A 24,259-nucleotide genomic window follows, 5' to 3' on the forward strand; every position below is an offset into this window, starting at 1 on the left:
TAGAATACAGCAGAGTTAACAGACACACTCCCTGCCAACAATAAGCTTACAGTCTGGAGGTGGGGCGACAGGTATTAATATAGATAATATATAATATCAGAAAAGGATAAAGTAACACAGATCCAAACTGACTTTATGCAATGCCTAAAGAGCTAACAAAGCTGTAAATATGGAACCCAAGTTGGCATCGCTAAAGAACAACTGGTGGTTTTATAGCTGCAAAGGGACACCAGGCAGACTTGTATATGGGGCAAGAATGTGTAGCCCAAGAAGGCCACTGGAGCAGACTGGTAGATTCAGGATGCCAGCAATTCTGCGATGGATGTGGCCGCTCTTTGCACTTTAAAAAGGTGAACTTTGAGGACTCAAATCAGAACTGCTGACACCAGCTGAGTAGGGAATGGTTATCTTTTCAAAAGCATCCTATATTTTATATTCCCCCAATTTCCAGGACCAGGTCGCACTTTCTGAACAAGGAGGGTCTCTAGTTTTGCAAAAACAAAATTACCCCTCTTCTGGACTTGCCTTTTACGTCCTTTCATGGAGTTACTTGTCAGATGACAGTGGGTTTTGACTATTTACATAGGTTTGTTTTACTTTCAAATAAAAATTGCTGAGAAAAAGAACTGCCTTGAGCCCCTGGCCGTCCCTGAGGACCCCAAGTGCTTAGTACAGTGCTCTACACATAGTAAGCGCTCAATAAATACAAATTGACAATGATAATGAAGAACATTTATACACTGATCACCAGTAAATAATGTGCGTCTGCTCTTTTTGAACCATTCACAAGTTTGTTGGTCATTTAACAAATATTAGCTAATCAAATCAATCAATGGTATTTTTTGAGCAATTGCTAGATGCAGAACAGTTAACTAAGTGCTTGGGAAAGTATAATACAATAGAGTTGGTAGACATGATCCCAGCCCACAAGGTCTTATACAAATTGCTTTTTTTTTTGGCCTCTGATCTCTACATATTTCAAATGAATGCAGTTTCACTGTATTTATAATGCTTCATTTTCATAACATCTTTCACCCAAATATCTCCAGATTCCTTACACAAGCTTTCTGAACATTAGAGGAATGAATGTTGTCCTTGCTTGAACTTACCCGGAGAAGAGCGTTAAGGTTGCCAGTGGCGGAAGAATCGGGAACCATTACGCTGAGCAGGGGGATTGCACCCCAATGCAAAGCAAAACTGCTAATTCTGGGAAGAAGAACCATGGGGCAGACTGTCTACACTCCAGGGCTGTTTCCCCGGCTGTACCTCATGTCTCCAGGTCTGCCCTGCTGGGCTCTGTTGGGGGCTGGGGCAGATTGACTCTGATAATACTAATAATAATTATGGCATTTGTAGATTTAGAAAAAAATGGTATTTGTTAAGCGCTTACTATGTGCCAGTCACTGTACTAAGCTCTGGGGATGATACAAGATTGTCTGGTTGGATGCAGTCCCTGTGCCCTTAGGGGCCCACAGACTTAATCTTATCTTCCCCCAGTCTCATGGGAGGTAGCATGATCTAGTGGCTAGAGCATGGAAATGGGAGCCAGAATCCTGACTCTGCCACTTGTCTGCTGTGTGCTCTTGGGCAAATCGCTTAACTTCTCTGTACCTCAGTTACCTCAACTGTAAAATGGGGATTGAGCCTCTTGTGAGACAGCGACTGTGTTCAACCCAATTTGCTTGTATCCAGCCCAGTGCTTAGTACAGTGCCTAGTGCTTAACTAATACCATTCTTTTAGTAGTAGTAGTAGTAGTAGTAGTAGTAGTAGTAGTAGTAGTATTAATCCCCATTTTACAGATGAGGTAACTGAGGCACACAGAAGTGAAGTGACTTGCCCCAGGTCACATAGCAGACAAGTGGAGGAGCTGGGATTTGACCTCAGGTCCTTGTTAAGTGCTTACTTATATGACAAGTACCATTTTAAGTTCTGGGGTAGATACGAATTAATCAGGTTGGATACAGTCCTTGTCCCATGTGGGACTCACAGTCTAAGCAGGAGGAAACAAGGCAGGCCTCTTATAGGGCTTCTTGGAAAGCAGATTCTACAGCCTAGTCCAGCCAATGGAAATTCACTGTGGGGCATCCTGCTCTTTTATAACCTGGGGTTCCCAGCACTACCAGCAGGAACAGAAACTGGGTTATTAGAAGAAAAATAAGGCTTTTAGAAAGTTTGGAAGACCTTAGAGTGGAGCACTGGAAGCTCCTTGAGGACAGGGATCATGTCTGCCTTCATTTGGCTCTACAACCTCTTTCTATTCTCTTCCTAACCCTCCTCTTCCATTGCAATCAATCACTCAATCAATGGTATTTACTGAACACTTACTATGTCCAGAGCACTGTAATAAGTGCTTGGGAGCATACACTATAACAGAATTAGCAGACATGGTCCCTGCCCATACCGAGCTTACAGTCTAGAGGGGACTGTGCCCTCTTCTGCTGTTTACAAGAAAACTATCATAATAAGGTTAATCATCTGACACCTGAATCACAGAACCATGGAAGTTCACAGGTCAAGAGATCACTTGGTCCATCCTCCTGCCCCTGGACAGGTCCTGGGCCTCAGCTCCCTCATTTGGAAAATGGGGATTAAGACTGTGAGCCTCATGTGGGACAGGGACTGTGTCCAACCTAAGTTATTCATTCAATTGTATTTATTGAGCACTTACTGTGTGCAGAGCACTGTACTGAGCACTTGGGAAGTACAAGTTGGCAACATATTGAGAGGGTCCCTACCCAACAACAGGTTATCTTGTATCTACCCCAGTACTTAGCACATACGGTGCTAGCACATACTAAGCACTAAACAAATGCCATTAAAAAAAAAAATTCTTGAATTGTATCCTCTCTTACCACCACTGCCCTGAATCAAGAACTGAGTTTATGTCCATAGCGGTAATAATAATTGTGGTATTTGTTAAGCACGATCTCTGTGCCGAGCACTGTACGGTATTTGTTGAGCGCTACGTGCCAGGACCTGTACTAAGCACAGGGATGGATATACGCAAATCGGGTTGGACACAGTCTCTGCCCCACGTGGGGATCACAGTCTCAATCCCCATTTGACAAATGAGGGAACCAAGGCACAGGGAAGTAAAGTGACTTGCCCAAATTCACACAGCAGACTAGTACTAACTACTGGGATAGATACATGAGACGCAGCATGGCTCAGTGGAAAGAGCACGGGCTTTAGAGTCAGAGGTCATGGGTTCAAATCCCGGCTTCACCTATTGTCAGCTGTGTGACTTCAGGCAAGTCACTTGACTTCTCTGTGCCTCAGTGACCTCATCTGGAAAATGGGGATGAAGACTGTGAGCCCCCCGTGGGACAACCTGATCAGCTTGTAACCTCCCCAGCACTTAGAACAATGCTTTGCACATAGTAAGCACTTAATGTCATTATTATTATTATTATTATTATTATACAGTGATTTAGGATAGATGGTAAGTTATATTAGCATATGTAGCTAGACTGTAAGCTCTCCTCTGAAGAGTAAGCTCCTCCTCTAGACTGTAAGCTCGTTGTGGGCAGGGAGCCTGTCTACCAACTTTGTTGTACTGTACTTGCCCGAGTGCTTAGTACTGTGTTATGTACACAGTAAATGCTGAATACTACTGATTGGTATGCCTTTGAAAGAAAAGACCTCTTCCTGGGTGTGATGCTCAAGGCAAACCTTAGTATCCTTTTTGATGAACCTAAAGATCTGCATGTGAAAGTCACTATGTTGATCCATCCTTCTCTGTTTCTCCCCCAACTCCTTCCCACTTATAACTGAAACCATCCTCCCTCTCCATTTTTTTTTTTAAACTCGCACCTACTTACTATGTGCCAGGCACTTGTATCTATGGTGTAGGTACAAGCTAATCAGGTTGGTCAGAGTCCACGTCCCACTAGGGGCTGACAATCTTAATCCCTATTTTACTGATGAGGGAACTGAGGCACAGAGAATTTAAATGACTTGCCCAAAGTCACAGAGCAAAGGCCAGAGCCGGGATTAGACCCCAAGGCCCATGCGCTATCCACTTGGCAAGGCTGCTAGAGAAGCAGCGTGGCTCAGTAGAAAGAGCACGGGCTTTGGAGTCAGAGGTCATGAGTTCAAATCCCAGCCCTGCCAATTGTCAGCTGTGCGACTTTGGGCAAGTCACTTAACTTCTCTGTGACTCAGTTACCTCATCTGGAAAATGGGGATGAAGACTGTGAGCCCCCCGTGGGACAACCTGATCACCTTGTAACCTCCCCAGCGCTTATAACAGTGCTTTGCAAATAGTAAGTGCTTAATAAATGCCATCATTATTATTATTCTCCCCTTCATATTCAACTGACCACCCCCTCCAAACCTTCAAAGCCCTCCTAAGATCCTATCCTCTCCACCAGTCCTTCCCTAACTAAGCCCTCACTTCCACTACAAACATTTAGTACCTTTTTGGGACTTTGTGGAAACTTTTTGGCATCCACAACCCAACCTTCAGTGGGTCTGCACCTCTTTAAGTACTTAATAGCACTTAATAAGTACTTAATAGTCACCTCACCACCAGTCCCACAGCACTTATGTACATTACCTTACATTCTGCCATTTCCCCTATCTATAATTTATTTTGTCTGTCTCTGCCTTTACACTGTAAGCTCCATGTGGGCAGAGATTGTGACTACCAACTCTACTGTACTTTCCAAAGTGCTCAGTACAGTGTATAAGCACACAATACTACTGACTGACTGATTATACACACGTACCAACTCAACAAAAGGCTCAATCATTATCCGGTGTACTGCCTCCACATTCTTTTCCTTCTATCCTCTCAATTTCACTCTGCTTTTATAGGTTCCATTTTTATTTCTTGCAGGCTTACTTTGCCAATGTACGAGCAAATGGTTACATATGAGGAAATATGTAAATTTTCCTCATAGCTGTGTAAATGGATTTAGGGGTATGGGTGCTCTGAGGGGTCCTTGATGGGTTACTGGAAGTAAAACTAAGGTTTTTAGAAAGTTTGGAATGATGATGATCATGATGATGATGGTATTTGTTAAGTGCTCCTATATGCCAAGTACTGTTCTAAGCGCTGGGGTAGATACAAGGTAATCAGGTTGTCTCACGTGGGGCTCACAGTCTTAATCCCCATTTTACAGATGAGGTAACTGAGGCACAGAGATGTTAAGTGACTTGCCCAAAGTCACACAGTTGACAAGTGGTGGAGCAGGCATTAGAACCCATGACCTCTGACTCCCAATCCTGGAAGGTCTTAGGGGTAGATAGTGTAAGCTCCGTGCGGGCAGGGATCATGTCTAACTACTCCTTTGTACTCTCCCAAGTGGTTAGCACATTGCTCTGCGTACAGTAAACTCTCAATAAATACCACTGATTGATTGGCTGATTTGAAGCGAAAGATGTTCATAAAGAGTTATTACAGGGAAGAGAAAGGCTGTCCAGGAAGGCAACCGTTATACTGTTCCTCCAAATACCCTGATTTTTTGTGTGCTCATTTGTTTTAATGGTATTTAAGCGCTTACCATATGCCAGGCACTGTTCTAAGCCGCAGGGGAAAATACAAGCTAATCAGGTTGGACACAGTCCCTGTCCCACAGTGGGGCTCACCGTCTTAATTCCCATTTCACAGATGAGGTAACTGGGGCCCAGATAAGTTAAGTGGCTTGCCCGAAGTCACACAGCAAACAAGTGGCAGAGCCAGGATTAGAACCCAGGTGCCTCTGAGACTCAGATCCTGGTGCCACTAATGGGGACTCAAAATTTTACTTGTACATATCTATTCTATTTATTTTATTTTGTTAGTATGTTTGGTTTTGTTCTCTGTCTCCCCCTTCTAGACTGTGAGCCCACTGTTGGGTAGGGACTGTCTCTATATGTTGCCAACTTGTACTTCCCAAGTGCTTAGTACAGTGCTCTGCACACAGTAAGCACTCAATAAATACAATTGATTGATTGATTGATAGCATTGATTATGGGCTGAGAGATGTTTATGTGTTCATGTGCATGAATGAGAATGTGGGCTTGTGCATGGAGCTATGCCAGTTATAGATTTTGTCCGCCTGGGGAATGAGAAGGTAGGCTTTTTGGGAGGTAGGGTGGTGGGAAGTTGGTTGTACGCTTTGGCTGCCTGATTCTTGTTGGAATTCCACAGCCCAGCTCAGCTTCCCACTTTCTCCAACCACCTGGGCTCCACTTCAGTTCTAGCCCTCCTCCTCCTCCATCATCAATACCACTTCCATTGCCTTAAGTAGGACTAAGGCCCCATTCCCCACAGAGAAGTGAAATGACCAGCCTGGAAGTTATGACCCCACAGTCAGCAAGTGTGAACTTTCTCTCTCAGGACAGGGAAGAAGGCTTGCAAAATTGAAAGCTCAGCTAGCAATAACAGCAGCTTTACTTGGTGTTCAGATTTCAACCCAAACCACCTGACATAATTTGTCAGTTTAGGTTTGTCATTGTCTTGGAATAGCAATAGTTTATATAATAATAATGATAATAATAATAATAATAATAATAATAGATTCTAGACTGTGAGCCTACTGTTGGGTAGGGACCGTCTCTATATGTTGACAACTTGTACTTCCCAAGCACTTAGTACAGTGCTCTGCACACAATAAGCACTCAATAAATATGATTGAATGAATGAATAATAATGATGGCATTCATTAAGCGCTTACTATGTGCAAAGCACTGTTCTAAGAGCTGGGGAGGTTACAAGGTGATCAGGTTGTCCCACGGGTGGCTCACAGTCTTCATCCCCATTTTCCAGATGAGGGAACTGAGGCACAGAGAAGTTAAGGGGCTTGCCCAAAGCCACACAGCTGACAATTGGCAGAGCCAGGATTTGAACCCATGACCTCTGACTCCAAAGCCCATGCTCTTTTCACTGAGCCATGCACTGATGATGGAAGGAAGAGTTGAAATGAGGTTCTGATCATCATTAAGTTATTATTATTATTATTATTATATTTGTTAAACACTATGTGCCTAGCACTGTTCTTACCACTGGGGTCGAGGCACGTTACACGATCATCAGCTGGACACAGTCCCTGCCCTACATGGGAGTCACAGTCTAAATAGGATGGGGAACAAATAGATAATCCCTGTTTTACAGTTGAGGAAACTGAGGCACCAAGAAGTTAAGTGACTTGCCCAAGGTCACACAGCCAGCAACTGGCAGAACCATGATTAGAACCAAGGTACTCTGACTCCCAAGCCCATGACCACTCTCTCTTTTTTAATGATATTTGGTAAGCACTTCTTCTGTCCAGTACCAATCTAAGCACCAGAGCACAAACAAGTTAATCAGGTCAGACACAGTACCTATCTCACATGGGGCTCACAGTCTAAGTATGAGGGAGAACAGATACTGAATCCCCATTCTACAGTTGAGGAAACTGAGGGCCAGAGAAGTTAAGTGACTTGCCCAAGGTCACATAGCAAGCCAGTGGCAGAGCCGGGATTAAAATCCAGGTCCTCTGACTCCTGGGCCCATTCTCTTTCCACTGGGACATGCGGCTTCCCTGTTGCTTTCCACTAGGTCACTTATGTAAAACTATCTATGATAGGTTATCTTGCCCATTTCATAATATATATGTTAGCAAAATTATTCCACTTCAAATACCAACCTTTTTTTCATGTAAAAGCACTCTTTTCTGGAAAAATAAAGAGGATACTTGAGTCTAAAATTATGGCTATCATCAATCCCCTTCCCTCTTCTGCTGGATCCACAATCAATCAATCTCTAATCAATAGGACAGACTACTTCTCTCCCTCCGCAGGCACCTATGAAATGATCTAACAAACAGAAACCTGATCCAGATTTTCATCCAGAGCCCTTTCCTTATGGTGCTGGGGAAGTTCCAGAACAAACAGGAGATGAGACCCTTTTCTTCAAGGCTTTGGCACTAGCAGTACACTTCCTCTTCAGAGAAAAGGCCTTTATCCACAGATCAAGAACAGAAAAGCAAATCAAGGTTCCTCACACTATTTATTCAGGATGTAAAGGCAGCAGAACAGGTCACTCAGCAGAGCTGGAGAAAACCATTCATGTGCCCGAGACGGCCTCCGGTGTTGGCGGCTGTGATGATGTGATGGCCGGGGCAGCTGTAGACTGTCCCCATGGAGGAAGGGTGGGAGAATAATAACAACAATAATAGTAATAATAATAATGAGGGTATTATGTATCGAAAAACTGCAGAAAGTGCTGAGTAGATACAAGGTAATATCAGACACAGTCCCTTTCCCACAAAAGCCACACAGCCTAAACAGGAGGAAGAAGCAGCGTGGTTCAGTAGAAAGAGCACGGGCTTGGGAGTCAGAGGTCATGGGTTCATATCCCGGCTCTGCCAAGTGTCAGCTGTGTGACCTTGGGCAAGTCACTTAACTTCTCTGGGCCTCAGGCATCTCATCTATAAAACGGGGATTAAGATTGTGAGCCCTACTTGGGACAACCTGATCACCTTGTATCTTCCCCACCACTAAGAACAGTGCTTTGCACATAGTAAGCGCTTACCAAATGCCATTATTATTATTACTATTATTATTAATGGGTACGTAATTCCCATTTTACATAAAACTGATGTATGGAGAGGTTAAGTGATTTGCCCAAGGTCACATGGGAGGCAAGTGGCAGAGCCGTGATTAGACACCATTTTTTATGACTGCTAGGCCTGTATATATGTATATATATTTGTACATATTTATTACTCTATTTATTTATTTATTTTACTTGTACATATATATTCTATTTATTTTATTTTGTTAATATGTTTGGTTTTGTTCTCTGTCTCCCCCTTTTAGACTGTGAGCCCACTGTTGGGCAGGGACTGTCTCTATATGTTGCCAATTTGTACTTCCCAAGCGCTTAGTACAGTGCTCTGCACACAGTAAGCGCTCAATAAATACGATTGATGATGAATGATTCTCTTTCTACTAAGCCATGCTGTTTCTCTAGTGGCTGTATAGGTATTCCCCATGCCAGGACAGGAGAAAATGGCCTTAAGATGGACCCCAGGGAGACCCCCAAACTGGACACAAACACCCAGAGCAGCCTCCTCAGGCCAGTCCAGAGTACTGGGAGGAGCCCCACCTGAGAGTCATCTCTTCTGAGGGCATAGAGCCCCTGCAGAGGAGACTCTGGCCTGAGGGAAGCCCTGGACTACCTATTTAGAGGAAAGGATAGGCAGGGTGCAAAATGCTGCTTAAGAAGTAAACAGAGGGCAGTCAGGAGAGAATGCCTGAAGCCACTGAGATCCTATGTGCAGAAGGGAGACCCTGGATAGGCAGAGTAACATGGTATCAATGTGAAGGAAGCATCCGTAACAAGGCAGCAGATGTGCGAACGTGTAAGGCTAAACAAGCTAAAATCCTCCCTTTCCTCTCCATCTAAACTGCTATCACACTAATATAATCACTTATCCTAACCCGCCTCGATTACTGTATCAGCCTTTTCGCTGGCCTTCCAGCCTCCTGTCTCTCCCCACTAAAGGCCATACTTTGCTGCTGGATCATTTTTGTACAGAAATGTTCAAGGCATCTTTTCCCACTCCTCAAGAAACTCTAGTGGTTGCCCATCCACCTCCGCATCGAACAAAAACTCCTCACCACTGGCTTCAGAGCAGCCAAACCCCTTGCCCCCTCCTACCTCACCTTGCTACTCTCTTACTACAACCCAGCCTGCACACTCCACTCCTCTAATGCTAACCTTCTCACTGTGCCTCGATCCCACCTATCTCACAACTGACCCCTTGCCCACATCCTGCCTCAAAAATCTCCAGTGGCTACCAATCAATCTGCGCATCAGGCAGAAACTGCTCACCCTGGGCTTCAAGGCTCTCCATCACCTCGCCCCCTCCTACCTCACCTCCCTTCTCTCCTTCTACAGCCCAGCCCGCACCCTCCGTTCCTCTGCTGCTAATCTCCTCACCGTGCCTCGTTCTCGCCTGTCCCGCCGTCGACCCCTGGCCCACATCATCCCCCTGGCCCGGAATGCCCTCCCTCTGCCCATCCGCCAAGCTAGCTCTCTTCCTCCCTTCAAGGCCCTACTGAGAGCTCACCTCCTCCAGAAGGCCTTCCCAGACTGAGCCCCTTCCTTCCTCTTCCCCTCATCCCCCCTCCATCCCCCATCTTACCTCCTTCCCTTCCCCATAGCACCTGTATATATGTATATATATTTGTACATATTTATTACTCTATTCATTTATTTATCTTACTTGTACATATCTATTCTATTTATTTTATTTTGTTAGTATGTTTGGTTTTGTTCTCTGTCTCCCCCTTCTAGACTGTGAGTCTGCTGTTGGGTAGGGACTGTCTCTATGTGTTGCCGACTTGTACTTCCCAAGCGCTTAGTACAGTGCTCTGCACACAGTAAGCGCTCAATAAATACAATTGATTGAGTACCCTCCTTCCTCAAATCCAACAAGCAATTACTCACCCCACCTTCAAAGCCTTATCAAGGGCACATCTCCTCCAAGAGGCCTTCTTCGACTAAACCCTCCTTTCGCCTTCTCATTCATTCATTTATTCAATCATTTATTAAGCACTTATTGTGCGCAAAGCACTGTACTAAGCGCTTGAGAGAGTACAATATAACAAAAGACACATTCCCTGCCCAGAATGAGCTTACAGTCTTCTCCCACTCCCTTCTGCGTCACCCTGACTTGCTCCCTTTATTCATCCCCACTCCCAGCCCTACAGCACTTAGGTACATATTTGTAATTTAGTTATATATTTACTTATTCATTTATTTGTATTAATGTCCGTCTCCCCCTCTAGACTGTAAGCTCACTGTGGGCAGGGAATGTGTCTGCTTATTGTTGTACTGTACTCTCCCAAGGGCTTTGTACAGTGTTCTTGCACACAGTAAGCACTCAATAAATATGACTGAATGAACGAATGAAAAACTTCACTCTCCTGCACTACACCTTTTTTGGGGGGTGGTATTTGTTAAGCCCTTACTATGTGCCAGGAATTGTATAAACACTGGGGTAGATACAGCTAATCAGGTTGGACAATGTCTATGTCCCACAAGGGGCTCACAGTGTTAGTCCTCATATTACAGAGGAGGTAACAGGCACAGAAGAGTTAAGTGACTTGTTCAAGGTCACAAAGCAGACAGGTTGCAGAGCTGGGATTAGAACCCAGGTCATCTGACTCTCAGATCCGTGTTCTTTCCACTAGGATATGCTGCTTCTCTCCTTCTGCTGCTCCTGCTTCCTGTCTCCATCCAGTTGTCCTCCCAGAGAAGCAGCAAGCAGCGTGGCTCAGTGGAAAGGGCATGGGCTTGGGAGTCAGATGTCATGGGTTCTAATCCCAGCTCCCCCATATGTCTGCTGTGTGACCTTGGGCAAGTCACTTAACTTATCTGGGCCTCAGTTGCCTCATCTGTAAAATGGGGATTAAGACTTGTGAGCCCCACGTGGGACAACATGATCACCTTGTATCCCCCCCCCAGCGCTTAGAACAGTGCTTTGCACGTAGTAAGCGCTTAACAAAAAATGCCATCATCATCATCCCAAAGAGGCAGTCCCCATGATTAGTGTATATCTCTGATCTCAAGGCCCGCTAGCTGACCAATAAACCTTCCTGAAACCCATCTGTGACTGACTGACTGCCTAACGAGTCTGAGTGTTGGAGACCACTCTTGTGGATGGGAAAGTCCTTACAGCAGCAAGGAAAGTAAGGGGGAAGGGAAGGAGGATAAAAGGGAAAACCCAATAAGCTGGTCCCTTACAATCCCTTTTCTGCCTCTGTAGGTTTCCTTCCCCTTTCTCCCTTTCCTTCCCCTTCTTCCCTTTCCCCAGCCATCACATCCTCAGACACACAACATCAGAGAAGCAGTTTAGCCTAGGGGAAAGAACATGGGCCTGGGTGACATTTGCCTCCTATGTGACCTTGGGCAAATCACTGAACTTCTCAGTATCTCAGTTTCCTCATTTGAAAAATGGAAATTAAATACCTGTTCTCCCTCCTACTTAGACTGTGTAACCATGTGAAACTGGCACTATGCCTGACCTGATTATCTTGTATCTACCTCTGTACTTAGTACAGTGCTCTGCACTCAGTAAGTGCTCAATAAATGTCATTATTATTATTAGTAATAATAATAATAGCAATATTTATTAAATGCTTACTCTGTGGCATGCAATGTACTAAGCGCTGGGTAGATAGAAGATAATCAAGTCATATACAGTCCCTGTCCTACAAGAGGCTCACTGTCTAAGTGAGAAACAGCTCTATGTGTACATAATCATCCCCCAGCCAGGCTGGAGAAGGGTACGGTGAAGAAGCAGAACCAGGTAGGGTAGCTCACTGCTCTGGCCCCCGCATTAAAAATGGCACTGTTCTAAGCACTGAGGAAGATGCAAACTAATCCAGTTGGACAGAGTCCATGTCCCCCCTGGGGCTCTCAATCTTAATCCCTATTTTACAAATGAGGCAACTGAGGCCCGGAAAAGTTAAGTGACCTGCCCAAGATCACACAGCAGAGCTGTGATTAGAACCCAGGTCCTTCCGACTCCCAGGCCCATTTTCTATCCACTGGGCCACTTCCGCTTCCTTCTACACTCCCATGAGTCCCAAGACACCAATCAGCCTGGAGGTTATTATGACGGGTTTCACAGACTTCTACCTTGGAGTCCCCTTTTTCTGTGCTCCATCATCTCGGTGATGTAGCGAGGAGGAGAGTTTCCCCTGTCCAACTTCTGGTAATCCCTTAAACGCCAAGCCTCTTTGCCAGGATCCCCTGAGGAAAAACAACACTGCCTGATGCTCTGGCAGTCTGGCTGCCTGGCCAGCTGGGAGAACGGTTTTGTAGAACCATCTGCCAGGGGAAAAGCACTTGGTTCTGGAGAACATTGGTGGTTAGCCTGTTGACTAACTCTCTGTGGCAAAATGGCTACTGGAGCAGACTACCTCTTGCGGGAGGGGAGGAAGGTGTCAGGGAACATAAAATATGGATTTAGCAAACTTTAAGAACTACGTCTTCATTAGAAGGTAAACTCCTCACTAATAATAATAATTATTATCATAATAATAATGGTATTTGATAAGCACTTACTATGTGCCAAGCACTGTTCTAAGCACTGGGGCAGATACAAGCCAGTCAGGTTGGACACAGTCCCGGTCCCACGTGGTGCTCACAGTCTCGATCCCTATTTTCCAGATGAGGGAACTGAGGCCTACAGAAGTGAAGGGACTTGCCTAATATAATAATAATGATAATGATGGCATCTGTTATGCGCTTACTATATGCAAAGCACTGTTCTAAGCGCTGGGGAGGATACAAGGTGATCAGGTTGTCCCACGTGGGGCTCACAGTCTTAATCCCCATTTTACAGATGAGGTAACTGAGGCACAGAGATGTTAAGTGACTTGCCCGAAGTCACACAGCTGACAAGCGGTGGAGCCGGGATTAGAATCCATTACCTCAGACTCCCAAGCCTGGGCTCTTTCCACTGGGCCACGCCCAAGGTCACACAGCACAAGTGGTGGAGCCAGGATTAGAACCCACAACCTTTGACGCCCAAGCCTGGACCCTTGCCACTAGGCTATGCTGCTTCCTGCTAGACTACAAGCATCTATAGGCAGGAATTGTATCTACCAACTCTACTGTACTCACCCATTCTTAGTACAGTGCTTTGCACACAGTAAGCACTCAATAAATAGCATTTTAAAAAAATAAACTTGATCCTACTTCTATGACAAAGGAAAAGGTCAGGCGAATTGCTCAGTATAATGTTCTTGACCTTAAACTAGAAGATTCATGATGAGTGTACCAAATAAGCCTACAGCATTTCGGTTATTCTTACGTGGTACACACGATGCTTCAGTTAAAAAGGTCCTTCTTTCTAAATTTCTCCCAATTTTCAGGAGTCAGTGCCCCCTCACTGCCCAGGCATTTTCAAATCCTCACTGCCCCTCTCTTTGCATATCCAGACTTTTTTTTTTGCCATACTCTTCTTGGGTTCCTTTAGGTCTTTCTCAGCCTGGCCTCCTTCTCCAGCAACAAACTCGCACCTCAACTGGCCTTCTCAATTCAATCCTTAGAGTTCTTCTCCATTCCTCCCTCCAACCAAGGCTGTCACATCCCTACACGTGGCTTCTTTCAAAGCCCTTCCCCAAGCCACACCTGCCACATTCTCTCATATATGTTATAGCTTTTGTACCTTTAGATCTCTAAATCTTTTATTTCTCTCATATCTCATTTCCACCATCTCCTTTGTCTTTCTCAGGCAAATTTGCTCAATCCCACATAATCCTTCCTCACAAACCCGGACCATTCCTTTGTCTGGAATGTCCTCCTCCCCCTGGCTCCCTAAATCCCCTTTCTTCATCAAAGCAGCTCCCCAAATCCCTTCCTTCTGAGAGTCTTGCCTAATTATCTGGGAAAGAAAAAGGAAATTCCATAGTCTCACTTCATCTAAACTCTCAAACCCTAGAGCTGCCTCTTCATTTACTGAGCTTAGTATACATTTTCCCCTTTGCTTATTCAATGGTTATCCAGTTGTCTACATGTTCCTTATGACTCTGTCTTTATGGATAGGTCAATGTTCTTAGGTAGATAACTGTGATGCCCTCTTCCTTTAAAACTCTGATATAAACCATTTCTTCCAGAATTTATCAATTGAATAAATGATTTCTCTCAAAGCTACACACTATACAATTTTAGTTTTATTAGTTAAATGATCCTAGACTGTTTTCCTGAAACTGGAACTTCCAGACAAAATCTTGATAATTCCCTTTCTTTCCAGATCCCAGAAATCTGCAAATTCACAGCGCCCAACTTGCTGTCTGTTTCAAAGAGCTAACAGCACAAGACATACGTGGCTAGCAGAACAACATTGTGGAAGACTGAGCCAACACTGGTTCAGAAAATGGTCCCAGGAGCCAGGACAAAAAAAAAGGGATTAAGTAGAATGAAGTTCAGGATTTTTATAGAAGGGACCCTGGGTTGTGAGAGTCTGGGGAGTCTCCACAGAAGAAGAGGCTTATGGTGAAGGAGAGGGAAGGCTACAAAAGACTTGGATAGACAAAGGCATCTTTTAGATATTTAAAAACGTTTAGGAGAGGGAAAGATTTTTTTTAACTTCATTTTCTTTGGAACTCTAACTAGTACTGATCCTGCATAGAGTTAAAAGGTAATACTCGTTAATGGCTGGTTACTGTTTGTCTTTTTCCTCATGTTCAAATTTAGCTTTAATTAGGAAAGCTTTATTACTATTTTATTGGTACTATAAAAAGAAAGGCCTGCATGCCTTGTGTTCTGGGTAGCCATGCTCACCACCTTATAAAAGAGACTACCAGAAGAGGGGACAGAAAGTTCCTCAGGAAGGAAGCTATCTTTCAGCCACAACCCTGGTTTAAGACATTCCAGCACCAATCAGGGGATAAAAACTTTAAATCTCTGGATTGCAGCATGGAGTTTTAAGTGACCTTGAGACAGATGGGGAATATACTCCCTCAAAGTGGAGTGGAAGACCAGGGGTTGGTCGTGAGTTACAAAAATGCTTTCAGACTGAGGAAAGTCCAGGGGTGAGCAGGTTGATGTCAAATCTAGCAGAAACTCAGAGGAATCCTCCATGATTTTCAGCACAGAAATGCCGGAGGTAAAAGCCTCTGACCTCCTGGAGGAAAGGGACCAAGACTGTTTAATTCACTTTACAAAATCTTGGCGTAGTGAGTGCCACACACAAGTAGGTGCTTAATAAAGACTTTAGTGGAGAAAGAAAAGAAAGATGACCACAATGATATTGATGACACCTACACTTTTCCCAAATCTTCCTGCCTCTGCTGTTTAACTCAGAGGAAAAAAATCATACATTTATTAAATGACAACAGATAATTGATATGGGCATACAGAAACTGCTTACTGCCAGCTTAATGGCCTTTGGAAATAAGAAGCATTCTTTCCAATACTAAGCATGCAACAAAATATTGGCTCTTCTGAAAGTACGGGAAATCTACACCAACCCAAAAATACAGAATGCTCGCTCCGCTCCCAGATTATTACTTTTCATATGTTAAGCACCGGGGCATATACAAGTAAGTAAACAGGCTGAATGTAGTCTCTTTACCACATGGGGCTCACATCTATATGGGAGGGAGAACAGGAATTGAAACCCCATTTTGTACTTGAGGAAACAAGCACAGAGAAGTTAAGTGATTTGCCCAAGGTCACACAGCCGGCAAGTGACGGAGCCAGGATTAGAACCCAGGTCCTCTGGCTCTCAGGCCTGTGCTTTATCCACAAGGTCATGATGCTTCATTTTTGAGCAAGTTGGAGGGACTACTAAGCCAATGGCTACTCTGCTGAAGGAACAGCTCTCTTTTCAGGGTAGAACAGATTTGCTTCCCCAAGTGAGTCTCACAGAACAAGGTCCTTGGAGATCCAGGATGCCTTCCAGTCTGGCCCACCACCAGAATGACTGATCAAACAACTGACTTGTCTTAAGGTGAAACACCTTAAAAAACATTCAAAGAGTCTCTAACTCTCCAGAATTTCCTTCTATGCCTTCCAAATTGGACAACTAAAACTCATCACCAGTCCAAATGAGGGGTTGACTCAACCAATCCACCAAGGGAAGCCACCAGGAGGAGTTCCAAATCCCTGTTAGATCGCAAATTCGGGAACTGACCCCTCCGGCATGGGCTGATTCGCATTACATTGTGCAGAGCAGTCTACTTTCCCAGACAGTCAAAGTAACTGTCTCCAAATGTTATCACGTGGTGCTATTTAAAGGTCTTTCACTCCACAGAAAAACTGGGTTTTAGATTAGGTGACATTCCTGGTGATTCCAGCTCCTGACAGTCAGAGACCAGGTTGTGGGAATGTTCTTTACGGCACCTGGTGGGCCGCTCCAATGAATGCTAAATAGTGATATTGGCCCTGAGGTGATTTCCCTGTTTTATTTTTTTAAGTAGAGTTAAGGTCATCCTAATTCACAGTCCAGTCAGAGCTTAATTTCCTGCCTCATCTTTATTCCTAAAAGTCAATATTCTGTCTCTAGATGCACTTCCCAGCCTCGGAGAGGGAGCTGGAGCCAGTACGGGAAGGTCGAGGATTGTGGAAGTGGCAAGCCCGAATGGATTGGAAGAGAAAAGAGGCAGAGGGCTGCTGACAGTGGTGTGGGTGCCTTGACTACTCCATCAGGCTTCTTGCTGTCCTCCCTGCCTCCTGTTTCTCCCCCCTCCAATTCATATTTCACTCTGCTGCCTGGACCATTTTTCTAAAAAAAAAACCCAAAAAACAAAAAAAACCCTGTTCAGTTAATGTTTCTCCACAACTCAAGAACCTCCAGTGGCAGCCCACCCACCTACACATCAAACAGAAACTCCTTACCATAGGTTTTTAAGCACTTAATCTCCTTGCCCCATCCTATTTACCTCGCTGATTTCCTACTACAACTGAGCCTGCACACAAGCTCTAGACTGCAAGCTCATTGTGGGTAGGCCATGTGTCTGTTTATTGTTATACTCTACTCTCCCAAGTGCTTAATGCAATGCTCTGCACACAGTAAGTGCTCAATAATTATGACTGAATGAATGAATGCACACTTTGCTCCTCTGTCAACCTGCTATTGTACCTAGAGCTCGTCTATCTTGCTGCCTACCCCTTTCCTACATCCTACCTCTGACCTGAAAAGCCCTATCTCTCCATAGCTGAGGTGATCACTCTCCCCATCTTCAAAGTCTTACTAAAAGCACATTTCCAATTGGCCTTCCCTGACTCCTCTACTCCCTCTCCCTTCTGTGTCACCCTTGCAACTGGATTTGTACCTTTATTCAATCAATCAATCAATCGGATTTACTGAGGGCTAACTGTGTGCAGAGCACTGTACTAGGTCCTTTAATTACCCCACCCTCAGCCCCACAGTATTTATATACATATCCATAATTTATTTCAATGTCTGTCTCCCCCTCTAGATGGTAACTTCCTTGTGGGCAGGGAATATGTCTACCATCTCTGTTATACTCTCCCAAGCGATTAGTACTGTACTTTGCATGTAGTAAGCACTAAATAAACGATTTGATTGTTTTGTGGCATTTGTTAAGCACTTCCTATGTGCCAGGCACTGAACTAAGCAGGGGGTAGATACAAGCTTATCAGATTGGACCCAGTCCCTGTCCCACATGGGGCTCACAGTCGTAATTCCTATTTTACAGATGAAGTAACTGAGGCCCTGAGAAGTTAAGTTACTTGCCCAAGGTCACACAGCAGATACATGGCGGAACCAAGATTAGAACCCAGGTCCTTCAGACTCCAAGGCCCGTGCTCTCCATCCACTAGGCCACAGTGCTTGACTGGAGATGAGGAGCTGGAACTGAAGGGGCTGGTTAAGACGAGGACAGACAAGTTGGTTAGGGACCAACACAGGCATGACAGATGGAGGACGCAGGGATTCATTTATTCAATTAATTTCATTCAATTGTATTTTTTGAGTGCTTACTGTGTGCAGAGCACTGTACTAAGCATTAGGGAAAGTACAATACAACAGAATGGCTTCAAACAGAGTACCCTAAAAGGGTCAGTCAGGTTTCAACCCAGGGTCAAGTGGCGTCAGAGGATAAGACAATTTCAGGTGCCCCCAAACCTAGATCCTGCTCAGGAAGCCACCATCGTGAGGTGAGTCCAATTAAGCTGGCTGAGCTCAACCATGGCAGAAAAAGACCTTCTGCCACCCTTGACCCCAAGCTGAATAACTGGGCTCTATAGTGCCATTGCTGTAAAAAGTCAATATGACCCTGGGATGAATCAATCCATCAGTGGTAATTATTAAGCACTTATCAGGGGCAGAGAACTGTACTAAGCATTTGGAAGAGCATAAATCAACAGAATTACCAGACGCTTTCCCTACCCATACCGAGCTTACGGTCTAGAGACGTGTTGATAGGAGTAGTCAGTCGGTCAGTCAGTCAGTCAATCATATTTATTGAGCATTTACTGTGTTCAGAGCACTGTACTAAATGCTTGGAAGAGTACAATATAACAATAAACAGACACATTCTCTGCCTACAATGAGCTTACAGTCTAGAATAGGACATGCCAAAGTCAAGAAGTCATCTTTCTACAATACACTCAGCTGTCCGGGTCCTTCTTAGAGCAATGTATCTAGTTTTGGTCACCGAGCTTTAAACAGGATGTGGCAATATTGCAGGGTGTCAAGAGAAGAGCAACCAAAATGATTAAGGGATGGAAAATAGGTTTCAGGAGACAACACTAAAAGGAATCGGGATTGTTTAGTCTGGAGAAGAGAACGAAAGGGTGATTTAATAACTGTCTTCAAGGACATGACTTTTATGCCGTTCCGCTTTAGACATTTGGCCACCCGAGGGAAGAAAGATTCACCATATGACATCATCATGTTGCATTGCACATGCACTCAGCATTACATAATGCGGTCAGCGAGAAGCCCATATAAACCACCAAAGCTTGAGCATTTTTCTGGGGGGACCTGACCTAACATCACTACTCCAGAGTCATTGCATTCCCTTCCCTGGTCCATGTTAACCCAGGCAGGGCTGCTGGCTTGGGATGGGCTCTTTTATATTTTCAACCACTGTCATCCCCATGCTGCTACTTTGCCCCAGGTGCATATGCCCAAAAGGAACTCAAGAAAATGATCGACAGCAGCTATCCTGACATTATTAGTCACAAATCCACAGGCAATGATTTCCGTAGCTCCCATGGGCTAAAATCATGAATGAATGCTGATGTTTAAAAATGAAACTAAGAGTAGGTAAATAAATTCTGGAGTCACCATCTGTTCCAGTGGGAAAGAAATTTTGTAGAAATATCCTTTTAGGATTCGGCCCAATTATTTCCATTACCAGCCAAAGAGTTCTTGACATCATCATTTTGACTACTCAGTAGAGAAATGTTAAATGTACCTTTCTCTAAGGGGTCAGACACCAGCCTCAGATGGAAGGAACTTCTGCCTATGAAATGCCCAGTCATCAGCTTTTGGTGAACCCCCGTTCTGGGAGCCAGAAGCTTTCTGTTTTCTCTCCCACATAACAACCAAAGAAAGAAATGGTCAAAATAAAAGAATGAAATAATTAACTTGTCAAACTGTGGGGTGATAGTTTAGCTGTGGCTGTGACTTTTGGACTCTGAGCCTGGAAGAGTCTGAAACTCCGCTCCTGTTTCCTGGCTCCCTATTGCTCTTTTTACTTTTTTTTAAATATTTATCTTTGTCTTTGTCTTCTGTAATGTTCTTCTGTTTTAATTATTTCAACTCTCCTCATGGGTCTGTCACCAGACCCCTCTAACCTACTTATTCTTAGATTGTGAGCCCCTTAAGGGCCAAGGAACTTGTCAAATTTTAGGCTCTAGTCCTGGCTGTGCCACTTATTTATTTTTATTTTTTCAATGGTATTTGGGAAGTACAGGCACTATACTAAACACTGGGGATTATACAAGTGAATCAGATTGGACACAGCCCATGTCCCACTTGGGGCTCACAGTCCTAATCCCTACTTTACAGATGAGGTACCTTGGGCACAGTGAAGTTAAGTGATTTGCCCAAGGTCACACAGCAAACAAGTGGCAGAGCTGGGATTAGAACCTAGGTCCTTCTGATTTCCAGACCCATGCTCTGGCCTATAGGTTACGCGGCTTCTCGTGCCCAGTCTCTTGCTCATTCTTGCCCATTCTTTTTGTGGACAGGATTATATTCTTATTTTTCTGTAATGATTGTGGTATTTGTTAAGCATCGTCATCATTGCTGGTATTTACTGAGTGCTCACTTTGTGCAGAACACTGTACTAAGCACTTGGAAGAGTACAACAGAGGTGGTAGATGCGTTCCCTGCCCATAATGAGCTTACAGTCTAGAGGATGAGCTTACTATGCACCAAACACTGCAGTCATCAAGTCACACACAGTCCCTGTTCTACATAATAATAATAATAATAATGGCATTTATTAAGCACTTACTATGTGCAAAGCACTGTTCTAAGCGCTGGGGAGGTTGCAAGGTGATCAGGTTGTCCCACGGTGGTCTCACAGTCTTAATCCCCATTTTACAGATGAGATAACTGAGGCCCAAAGAAGTTAAGTGACTTGCCCAAAGTCACACAGCTGGCAATTGGAGGAGCCGGGATTTGAACCCATGACCTCTGACTCCAAAGCCCGGGCTCTTTCCACTGAGCCACGCTGCTTCTCCTACATGAGGCTCACAGTCTAAGTAGGAGGGAGAGCAGATAATAAATTGCCATTTTACAGATGAGGAAACTGAGGCCCACGGAGGTTATGTGACAGGTTCAAGGTGACGCAGCAGGCATGTTGTGGAGCTGGGATTAGAACCCAGGTCCTCTGACTCCCAGCTCTGTGTTCTTCCCTCTAGGCTATGCTGTTCCTCTTCTTTTACTTTGTCCTCCCCCTGTTGGTTATGAATCTTCTTAACTGAGTAACAATCACCTTAGCATTTAGTACAGTGCTTTTGTACATTTTAACAACTTAATAAATGGTAGCAACAATAATGATAATTACAGTGACTCAAACAGCAAGAGTTGCTTGAGCAAAATCTGTACCATTGGTGAGAAAAGTCTTGGCTACGCAGTACACACACATCCTCAACTTTGGGCCGCCCGGAGTGGCCCCACCACCAACCTATCACACAATGTAAAAGAGTCTATCGCTCACCTCGCTCTTGCATCCACTTTGGATCTCCAGGAATGGGAGAGCAAGCAGGGTGAGGGAATGCAGGGAGATAAAGGAGGCTGGTTCGTACCAGAGTCTCAATCCCCATCTTACATATGAGGTAACTGAGGCACAGAGAAGTGAAGCGCCTTGCCCAAGGTCACACAGCAAACGTGGCAGAGCCAGAATTAGAACGCTCATCCTCTGTCTCCCAGACCCATGCTCTTTCCACTAGACCATGCTGCTTCTCAAGAGCCAGAATGGTGGCTTTCTGGTTTTCGAAACTTGTCCCGTCCTAGTCCTCTTTTCTTTGCTATCTCTAATAAATATCTTGTGGGTTTGAAGAAGTGGTTAGAGCACGGGCTTGGGAGTCAGAAAGTCATGGGTTCTAATCCTGGCTCTGCCATTTGTCTGCTGTGTGACCACAGGCAAGTCTCTTCACTTCTCTGTGCCTGTTACCTCATCTGTAAGATCGGGATCGAGACTCTGAAGCACACCTGGGGCAGGGACTGTGTCCAGGCCGATTTGCTTGTATTCACCCCAGTGCTTAGTACTGTGCCTGGCACAAGAAAAATGCTTAACATATACCACAATTACTATTACTAGCATCTTCAAAGTCTTTTTATAAATCTTACATGTTCTTTGCCCACTCCAGCTCCAGGTTAAACAGAATAGAATGCAAATACTTCACCTCGCTTCTCTCAAACTTTACTCCTCTAGTGCTAACTTTTTCACCGGGCCTCGATCTTGCCTATCTCGCCACTGACCACTAGCCCATGTTCTGCCTCTGTCCTGGAATCAATCAATCATATTTACTGAGCGCTTACTGTGTGCAGAGTACTGTACTAAGCGCTTGGGAAGTACAAGTACAAGTTGGCAACATATAGAGACGGTCCCTACCCAACAGTGGGCTCACAGTCTAGAAGGGGGAATGCCCTCCCTCCTCAAATCTGATAAGGTGTATCTTATTGAAGATACACCTCCTCCAGGGGGCCTTCCCAGAGTGACCCACTTTTCCTCATCTCTCACTCCTTTCTTCATCGCCCTGACCTGCTCCTTTTGCTATTCCCATCTCCCAGCCCCAAAGCACTTAAGTATGTATCTGTAATTTTATTTTATTTACTTGTATTGATGTCTGTCTCCCCCACTCTAGACTGTAAGTTCATTGTGGGCAGGGAATGTGACCTTTTATTGTTGTAATGTACTCTCTCAGGCGCTTAGGACAGTGTTCTGCACACAATAAGTGCTCAATAAATACAATTGAATGAATGAATGAAATACATACTAAGCTCGTTGTGGGCAGGGAATGTGTCTACCAAGTCTGTTATATTGTTCTGATGTACTCTTACAAGCACTCAGAGTGTTCTACACAAGGTAAACGCTCAACAAATATGACTGATTAACCATTTTATCGGCACAGCAGGCTACCACGATTTTTCACCACACCAGAAGACCACCAGATTTCACCCGGCAGAGAATACAAATCTGGACATATTTTTTCCACTACTAGTAAAACCAATGGCAACGATAAAACCTGGCCTCATCTTTCAGCTTTCGGGGAACAAACTCTGGGCTGAGGTTTGCTAACACTAGCAAGAAAAGATCAGTACCAAAATGTAGCTCAACAAAACACATTACTTAATCAAAAAGGGTAAAACATCCGCCCTCTGCTGAACAAAGCTCATTATAAATTGCTAATTTCGTCCTGGGCAGTTTTTTCTTCTTCCATTCAGCTGTCACAAGCAAACATTGCTAGCGTCTTCTGCCAAAGACGGGGCTGGGCTGGTGGGAGGGGAGGAGAAGGGAGGCGAGTGCGGTAAAACGCTGTCTGCCAGAAACCTGGGCCGGCGGAGCAAAGGGAAAGGGGAAGGGGAAGGGGGGATGAGGGAGAGTGTGTCTGCCAAAGCCTAGGCCAGGAGGCAGGCTCCTGCGGGCCAGATTAGTTTGGACGGCTACAAGCTCTGACATCACCGTGTTCAACTTTGCTTTCGCCAGCCCCCTTCTGTTCGGGCTCGGGGGAGGCCCTCAACTTATGTCTCCGGCTGCTGGTGGCTCATTTTGCATTTGTGGGTGGAGAAAAGTCACTCGAACCAACCAGAATTTGTCTACTTGCAGCATGCTGGACGAAACTTTTTTTTTTTCCCTCCTCCCTCATGTAAATCCTCCACAAAGGAGCTGAAGTTCAAATGAGGCTGCTTTAACCTTGCAAGAAATGATGGATTCGAAACTTTAGTGCTGCTATGCCGGGGGTCGCCGTTTCACCCAAGGTGAACTAGCGGCAGCCGCCTGCTGTCCCTGTGGGCTTGGAGCGGGGAAGGCATGGTCGATGCCGGGCAACCAAGTGGTCTACCCTTCTGCAAATGCAGACGATTTGACTAAAGAGAAGTGAGCTTTTTGTTTCAACTTAATCCGACTCTCCAAGCACTCCCTGAGTACCGAATCCAATGTCTGAAACTTAGTCGCCGTCGAGCGCAGGTGGAGGTCCCTGCGGAGACAACCGTTTGATGCGGCGTTCAAGGGAGAGGTCACGCTGAACATGGATGATTCGTTCAGATAACATTTGATCAAAGCACGTGAAAGCCAGAAGCGAGGAGCCAATCGTAAAGGAACAGGGTAAGGCTGCTACCA

The 24,259-nt window shown here is 44.8% G+C and overlaps 2 protein-coding genes across 6 annotated transcripts in view; one reads left to right on the forward strand and one right to left on the reverse strand.

The window, feature by feature from the left end:
• RALGPS1 (Ral GEF with PH domain and SH3 binding motif 1) overlaps nt 1–24,259 on the reverse strand; it is a 479,351-nt gene that overhangs the window by 205,114 nt on the left and 249,978 nt on the right. The gene's annotated exons all lie outside the window — the stretch shown is intronic.
• ANGPTL2 (angiopoietin like 2) overlaps nt 23,715–24,259 on the forward strand; it is a 37,709-nt gene continuing 37,164 nt past the window's right edge. The window contains exon 1 of one of the 2 annotated variants that reach the window (XM_038744647.1): nt 23,715–24,244. The gene's annotated coding sequence lies outside the window, so the exon portion shown is untranslated. The remainder of the gene's footprint in view (nt 24,245–24,259) is intronic. The other variant, XM_038744646.1, reaches the window with a different exon arrangement.

The sequence above is a fragment of the Tachyglossus aculeatus genome, chromosome 4 (assembly GCF_015852505.1).
Source record: "Tachyglossus aculeatus isolate mTacAcu1 chromosome 4, mTacAcu1.pri, whole genome shotgun sequence".
Taxonomy (NCBI): Eukaryota; Metazoa; Chordata; class Mammalia; order Monotremata; family Tachyglossidae; genus Tachyglossus; species Tachyglossus aculeatus.